The sequence below is a fragment of the Drosophila sulfurigaster genome, chromosome 3 (assembly GCF_023558435.1).
Source record: "Drosophila sulfurigaster albostrigata strain 15112-1811.04 chromosome 3, ASM2355843v2, whole genome shotgun sequence".
Taxonomy (NCBI): Eukaryota; Metazoa; Arthropoda; class Insecta; order Diptera; family Drosophilidae; genus Drosophila; species Drosophila sulfurigaster.
Window position 1 is genome coordinate 45,030,964 of NC_084883.1, and position 8,991 is coordinate 45,039,954.

Below are 8,991 nucleotides of genomic sequence, written 5' to 3' on the forward strand. Positions count from 1 at the left end.
TGGTGCGGAGGTGGTCGAAGATGCGCCACGGTCCGGAAGGCCTGTCGTCGAAAATTGCGATAAAATCGCCGAATTGATCGAAAGAGATCGGCATAGTAGCACCCGTAGCATCGGCCAAGAGCTTGGCATGAGTCATCAAACCGTTTTAAACCATTTGAAGAAGCTTGGATTAAAAAGCTAGATGTATGGGTGCCACACGACTTGACGCAAAAAAACATTTTTGGCCGTATGGATGCATGCGAATCGCTTCTGAATCGCAACAAAATCGACCCGTTTTTGAAGCGGATGGTAACTGGCGATGAAAAGTGGATCACTTACGATAACGTGAAGCGCAAACGGTTGTGGTCGAAAAGCGGTGAAGCTGTCCAGACGGTGGCCAAGCCTGGATTGACGGCCAGGGAGGTTCTTCTGTGTGTTTGGTGGGATTAGCAGGGAATCATCCACTATGAGCTGCTCCCCTATGGCCAAACGCTCAATTCGAACCTGTACTTAACCGCTTGAATGCAGCACTCATGCAGAAGAGTCCATCTTTGATCAACAGAGGCCGAATTGTCTTCCATCAGGACAACGCCAGGCCACACACATCTTTGGTGACGCGCCAGAAGCTCCGGGAGTTCGGATGGGAGGTTCTATTGCATCCACCGTATAGTCCGGATCTCGCACCAAGTGATTACCACCTATTTCTGTCCATGGCGAACGACCTTGGTAGTCGGAAATTGGCCACAAGAGAGTCCTGTGAAAATTGGCTCTCTGAGTTTTTTGCCAATAGAAAAGCGAGCTTCTATAAGAGGGGCATTATGAAGTTGGCATCTCGTTGGGAACTCGTCATCGAACAAAACGGCGCATATTTGACTTAAATCGCATTATTATAACCAATTTTATGAACAATTGAAAATTCAATAAAAATACCGCAAGACTTTTTGGCCAACCTAATATATAAATAATAATAATCTTTTCACATCATTTTTGACTTTACAATCTTAACAATTTTTGAGCTTAACAGTATTCTATTAAATTTTGAAGCTTAGTTAGCTACGCATCCGATCCCACTGTGCGACGCTGGCAATCAACTCAACTACAGATCAGCTTCAGCTCGAACTGCAACTTCAACTGCAACTCGAACTGCAGCTCCATCTTGAGTTGAACTGTATTAACTCTTGTCTGTCTGTCTGTAACTGTGACAGTGAGTTGGACTTGGACTTGGGACTAAGAGTCCCAAGAGCGCCAACTGTTGCTGTTGCCGGTGCTGTTGCCAGTGTTGTTGCTGTTGCTGCCGCGGACTATTGCCGCTGTCAGTTGAATCTTCCTGTTTGCACAAACGTCACGTTCGAGTCACGTTTCCAACTGGGGGCCCCTCATCAATGGGCCAGCACTTAGCTGCAGTTGATGTTTCCCACAAATTTAAAGGCCGTCGCGCCCATTGGGCCAATGTGTGCGATGTGCTCTGTTGTCTGTTGTCTTCGTTGTCGTTGGTGTTGGTGCAATGGGCATTGGGCACTGGCGTAACGCAACAATTTCGCAATCACCTGACAATGTGACAGGTAATAGTCGTGTCCACGGCACAGCATAGCACCTAGAGAACGAGAGACACATGGCATTTGCCATTTCCCATTTGCCATTTGCATACGTAGACTCAAACTTAACTCTCGTGGTCTCGTCTATTCGGTTAGCCTGTGAAGTACTGTGGAGTAATTTCAATGCCAGTCTCTCAGTTCTCTCTAGCTGCTAGCTTCGGATTCAACTCCAACTCCAACTGTGATAAGTAATTGCATTGCGTTCCACACTCATACACATACTCTTATACGACGATTTGGGGCAGGCTTCATTCATGATTTGGCCCCACAACAGTTGGAGTCGACCACATAAATTTGCAAAAGATACGAGTACGTGTATCATCTGGATGGCATTGACTGTTTCTTGTTATTAAAAGTCTAGTTCACGTGAGAAGCAATTTGTAAACTGTTAGAAACTATAAATAACCAACAAGTTGACGAAGAGCAAGTTTCTGCTCGTTTAAAGATCCTATTGAACTATTTAAAAAATTTACTTAAATTGCAAAGATAAAAGTCTACAAATAATTAGAGTTTCGTAGACGTAATAATAAATAACACTTATTAGTGGTTCTCTCCATTTATAGTAACATTTAAAAGCTCAAGATCCCCTGATGCAGGGATCCTCTTAAATTGCTCAGCTAAAGTACAGTTAATGTATTAATGAATAACAAAAAGTGCCTCAAAAATCTTATTGATCATCTGGAAATAAATAAAAATGTATCTAATTTGCTAATAAGTAACATTAAGTATCTTCAAAATCCTATTGATTATCTCGAAACATTTCATATTCTAGCTAATTTACATATCTGGAAGTATAGAAAAAGTTCGAGTTTAATAGTCGCCTGACAAGATAACAATAAGGTGTTACTTAAGGGTCTGTGGATCCTTATTTAATATTAACAATATAATGTTAGAAATATTAAGTATCTTTACGAAAAGTTCAGCATAAATATAATTATATTTTTAATTTCTTTGATTTCAAGATTATCTTTCAAAAATTTTTAAAATGTTGCTTTGAAAATTTCTGAGAGATAATCTTGAAATCAAAGAAATTAAAAATATAATAAAAATATAATTGTATTTGTTAAGTAATGTGTTTGTTTATAATTAGCGTACTATACGTATATAATCTTATATAATTACCTTATAATCTGTATGAAAAGATTATTTCTAATAGAGCATTCCGAACTCATCATTAAGAAAGAATTATATAAAGTTTGTATGTTCTTATTTTGTTTGGTTTATTTAAGGAACTTTCCATCGCTATCCATATTAATACATATAGAATTAAACTAATTTATTTATTTAACACTCTTCTTAGAACAGGTGCAAACATACAGACTCAAACTTTTCTCTTTAAAAATAGAATAAAAGCCACTTTTACCATAATTGCAAATATTCAACAATTCCACTAATTTTTGTTGTTATGAGTTTATAATACTCATGTACAATTTCAGTACTTATGAAAGCGATTGTAATCATTTGTACATAAACTATTGCTTTTTTCTCTTTGATAGCTGAAATAAAGTCTGTTTTTACGATGTGATAATAATGATCATAAACTCAACTTCAATTGGTCATTATTGAATTGCACACAAAACTAAACTATCCACTCAATGGCAGTACACTTTGGAAAGTACATATAAGCCTCATGACTTTCATCTTTCGGTTGCGAGTTGAGCCTGTTGTCTGTGTTGCCTGTTGGCAATGTCAAGTGGCAAGAGTGCATGAATGGAAGAGGCCTTGCCAAGCCTTGATTCAGCCTCAGCTTCAGTCTCAGCTTCAGCTTAGAGCTTAAGCTTCAGCTTCAGCTTGTGCTGTTTGTCGTTTAGCTGTTTTTTGCTGATTATTTAGCTGATTGGACTTATGGCTCATAAGAGCCGAGAGAGTATTTGAAGTGGAAGTGGAAATGGACCTGTTGATGCTTCGTTGCGAGATTTAAATAAATTACAAGCACATTTTGCATTTGTGTGCCTCCAAATTGTTGTGGGCTAATTGTATGCAGGAGTCTCTCCTTTACGCTGAATGGGGAGAATGGAGTGTGATTTGGATTTTGGGTTGGGTTGAGCTAGGTTTGCCTGCTGGCTGAGGGAAGAGCGCATCGTATCTAGTTTTTGTCTCTAGGAGAAGAGGTAAACGACATGCGCTTGTAAGATGCTTTCGCCAATCTTTTAATAAGAATCAAACACTAGACGAAAAATTTAAAACCATTTCGTATATGAGCAGAGGCTCAACTTATCGCTGATCGTGCTGGTAGGTAGGTACAAGTTCGTTGCTGTGGGTTCGCATACCCAAATACAGAGAGAGAGAGAGACACGAGCGGGAGGTGTGTGGGAGAGAGGAAAGAGAGGAGAGTGAGAGGTGCTCATTACACTGACTGGCGACTGAGCTGGTCAAGCTAGCGACTGGGATTGGGTCTCTAAGCCTGGGCGAATGCCAATCATGTTTTGGGTCGCCTTACCACCAGATAGCTTCCTTACCCCTCTCTCTTCCCCTTTCTCTACCTGCTGCTCGAGTTGTCCGCCCATCTGTCCGACCAAACAGAAGTTCTTGTCGTTTGTTCCTGTTACTTGTTCAGCGCTCGTTGAATATTTCAAATTGCAATCAGTTGGCAGGCATCTGTGGCCAGCGCCCCAACTTTAGCTACTGGATCGTTGATCTTCCAATCTCCATGGTCACTAAATCAGGGGCGGGGAGGTGGATTCCTCTTCTGGAGGCCTCTTGAATTCCCGAATAGCCGTCACGGCTGGTGTTGGTTGCATTAGTTTCGTTGCGCTTAATTTATTAAAATATCAAATTTAAGCACATCTCTTGCGGCTACCCACAAAATTTATCGAAAAAGTCTTGCAATTGTAGCGGCAAATTGAGAAATGGCCAGCCATTGAGTTTATGAAAGTAGAGCTATCATCTTACTCACCTGATTAGTGGGTAATTTCATTATGCTTCTGAAACTATTTTTCATCAAGTGATTAAATACAAGCAGCTAAACAAAAGGAAGAAAGTAAGTCAGAAATATTAACTAAATTAACAAAAATATTATATTATAATGAAATGAGTAATAAAGTAAATCTCTAAATTTTTGACTGTCATTTTAAAAATAAGAATTTAATTCACAAAAGAGCACGTACTCTTTCATTAACTTCATAAATTATTTAAAAACATAGACTGCGAGATAGTCTACAATTATAGTAACAATATATCGAAGGCTTTATTTGGTATATTGATATAATATAACATTTAAAATATACTAAAGGAAACTAAAAAACATTTTAGCGAATCAAATGAATTTCTGAAATAACTTATACAATGTAATATAAATATAAAGTAGATTATTATTCTTGAGTTAAAGACTTAAAAAACGAATATAACATACTATTTTTAAACATTTGTTTTCTATTTAAAAAAGACAATGTTTAGTCAATACTAGAAATTTATGCATTGCGGCATAAATATCAGTGTCATATGAAATCTAATGAAAGGATTATTTTGGAACCTTGTTAATAATCATTAAAAATATGTTACATTCGTCAATAGCCGGAAGTTGGAAGTGGTTCAGACCAAGAACTTGTTATTATCGGATTATCGAATATTAAATATTTGAAAATAATTACTTTTTGGCGTAATTGTTTATTACGTAACTGATTTGATACATTCGTCTATATTTATAAAAATTATCTTTTAAATGCATCCTTAGCTTATAAATAGATTTATATATATGTTATTCTACATACTTTTTTCACATTAAATGTACTTAAAATATAACTAATTAATTTTAAATGTGCTCTTGAGCTACTTATTCAATTTGAGTTAATAATTCGTACACACAAAGTACATTTGCCCATTGACTTTTGCATTTTTCCTTGATTATATTTTTACCTTTTGCTTGGTAAAGGTCGCTCTGTCTGTATGTGTGTGTGTGTGTAGTATATTTCCCCCTTTGGAATAATTGACAAATTAAGTGCACTTATAAAAAGTGCATTTCATAATTAGGAACTGGTTGTCAGCGTGCTGCAGTTGTTGCTGCTGCTGCTGCTCGCGGGATAGCAACAGTTGCTAATTTATGCCATTTTGCTCAATGCCAATGCAAAGCAAAGGACGAGGACAAGGACGAGGGCAGTGGGGACACAGAGACAGAGAGAGGAGAGAGGGAGAGGAAGAGAGGACAAAACTGTGGACAGTAGTCAGTGGTCATCAGTTGGCTTGGCTGGTCGAATGGTTGGCTGGCGGCCACTTATGAAAATTGGATTTTTACACTCCATTCTTGATGGAATGTTTATTGAGCTGTCATGTTGTTGCTGTTGCCTTAGCTGTTGATGTTCAGCTTGAGCTGCGCTTTCGTTGTGTTGCGTTGCGTTGCGTTTCGACTTGGCAAGAGGCTCAATAATTTAAATATCAAAATTGTTAGCAATTTGCACGCCCAGCGGTGCGTTGGCCGCCAGCAACAACAACAGCAACAGCTGCAGCAGGCGGCTGCAACAACAGCGATACTAACAACAGCAGCAGCAGCAACAATTGCTAATCAAATTAAGCAATTATCTTGTTACGAGCACAGACGAGGCAACATGGCAGCAGCACATCAAGTGGCCAAGCGATTGGACCAGCCCAGCCCCGTCTCTACTTCCCTGACTCTCCACAGAGGCAATCAAAGGGATATTCACTAAATATATATATCTTTTTTATATATATAAAAATAGCTCACACCTTGCTTGCAATAGGCGTTGCATGGGGCGGTGAGAAAGCAACAACAACAGCAACATCGACAACAACAACGGCGAATGCAAAGTGCCCATTGTGCGCGATGGCATAAAGCCCGCAGAGTTTATAAAGTCATAATAATGCCAGGGAAAATGCGCTTAAAATGCAATTTATCGCCAGCAACAACACGGCACCAACACAATTGATGAAGGCGACAGCAGCAACACACACACACACAGTGAGAGCAACAGCAACAAGTTGCCGGCTGTCTGACCAACTGACAGGCATCAGCGTCAGTCATTTTAGCCAACTGGCAACGATCCGAACTTCACCGGACTGGACTCTCTGCAAGTTGCGCCTTCCTGCGGCGTTTTTCGCTTGACGCCCGCCCGAATGTTGCTGTTGCCAATGTTGCTGTGGCAATGGCAACGTACAAAATTAAGACATTTTATAAATTGCGCGTTGTTTGCCGCCGCCTCTTGACTTGCTTATACTAAGAGGGAGAGAGAGCATGGGAGCAGACAACCCTTAATGTGTTGTGCGATTCGTTATGGCAACTGACCGAAACATTGGGCCCCATCAACAACGGCAACAAGCCTTGATATTGTCCTACTCATCAGCAGCAGCAGCAACAACTGCAACAGCAACCACATCATCATCCACAGCAACACCAACAGCAACAGGCTGATCATGGCAATGAAGCTGCTTCATTTGATTGCCTCGTCTAGTGCCTTGGCACATCTTTAGCTTAGCTGCGATGCACCAAAACATTTGAATGTTGCTGCAGCGATGCGTCAAATATGTGGACGGCGTTTGTACCACAGCGCTTGTGCCACACCCACTTTTATGTTGCTCTGACCGCAAAACGTAATTGTGTTTACGATCTATCTATTGAGATTCCAAAGCGCAGTGCACTTTTCTCTTTTCGATACCCGCTAGCTTGAAGTGTAAGAAAGGGAATTATGATTATGTGTTAAAGAAAAATGTTGATAGATCTTCAAGCAGACAAACTATATTTATTCTTCGGAATTAGAGACCAAAGTTGGCGACAATATTTGAATAGGTTTTATGGAGATTTATTTCAGAATTAAACAACGTTTTTTCTGATTCAAAATTGGAAGAAAATTAACGAAATATTAAGACCATAGAATATGTAAATATTTTTCTGAACTAGACACCAAAGTTGGTGACAATAATTGTGTAGATTCTATGCAGATTTAGTTCTGAATTTAACGACGCTTTGTTCTGCTTTATAATCGAAAGAAAACTTGCGAAATTTTAAAGCTGCAGTTAGGAAATTTGTTTAAGACCGAGTGTGATATCGATCCTATTCAAGTGAGTATCTCTCAGTCGATCACATTTCTCTCCAGTTTTCTTACTTGTTATGTTGTTGCTGTTTTATTTTTTGCAGCGCTGCAACAGGTCACGCCCCTCGACTCTCAACTCTGCGACTCGCGAGTTGGCTGTCTAACGCATGTCAATGCGAGCCAAGGAGTCTTGGCCTCCAGATGCAGATGTGCCGCCTTGTCTCCTCCTCAATCTTCTCCTAAATCTGTTCGAGGAGGAGAAGGAGGCGCTTTGGGTGTGTTTGCGCACTTATCTCAGGCTCATATTTATGTTAATGTGTCTGTGCGCCAAACATCAAAAGCCTTAAAGAAATGAGAAACGGAACGCAGCCGAAAACTAACGGTTTTGAAGTTTTGTATGCTTCGACACAATGAAAGTGTCTTATTGGTAAATTTATGTTTCCTTTGTTGTTGCACTCACTTTAATTAATACACATATTGAGGGTTTTCTACTTACGACACGCCCCCCAAAAGAATCGTGTGTGTGTAGCTTTAAACTCAATCAAAGTGCTTTGAATAATCTAAGCTAAGCCAACAACATGTTGCAGACGAGCAGCAGCAGCAGAAACATCGACAGCAATAGCAACAACATCGCTACAGTGGCGGCAATTAAAGGCTTTAAACGTCTTTGACGCTGACTGATGCGCAGCAAAAGAATTGCCAGCGACATCATAAAAAAACAAGCAAACCACTTGTGGTTGTTGTTGTTGTTGCTGTGGTTGTTGCTGCTGTCCAGCACTTTCAATCTCGTCGCCGCAGCTTGCTGCCTACGTGCATTGCCGTTGACTCTGATTGCTGCTGTTGCTGTGGTTGCTGCTGCTGCTGCTGCTGTTTACCTTTTTACTTGGGCCAGTCTGAGCCCAGCTCTCTGCTGGTCGCTCCCTTGGTCGCAGCTTTGTCTACTGATTAATCACTTTGGCGCGTATAATAAATTAAAAATTTCAGCAATTTTGAAAGTCAATTAATCATTGTGAGAGGCTTCGCTTGCTTCGTTTGCTTCGCTCGCCCAGTTTGTTTGTTATTGTTGCTCTTGTTGATGTTGCTACCTTTTTGCTGCTGCTGCTGCTGCTGTTGTCTATGGCAGCGCCCAACAACGACTCAAAAATGTCAGGCCTTGACTACGCGCCGCACATTTTAGATGATGATGAAGTAGCCGACGCTCTGCCACAGCAAACTGCAACTGGACGGCGGTAGATCAAGACAAGCCGGCTTCGGTTCTATGACGACGATCGTTGTTGGCTGCTGCTGTTGTTGGAGACGACAGCAACATGAAGCAGCAACCGTTGTTGTTAGTTAGAGGTGCGGCTAGCAGCTAGCACTTTCTTCCTGGCCAACGCGTTGCAACGGCGACATATTCAGACGCATTGATAAATGAATGTGAGGGTCAGTTTTCGTTT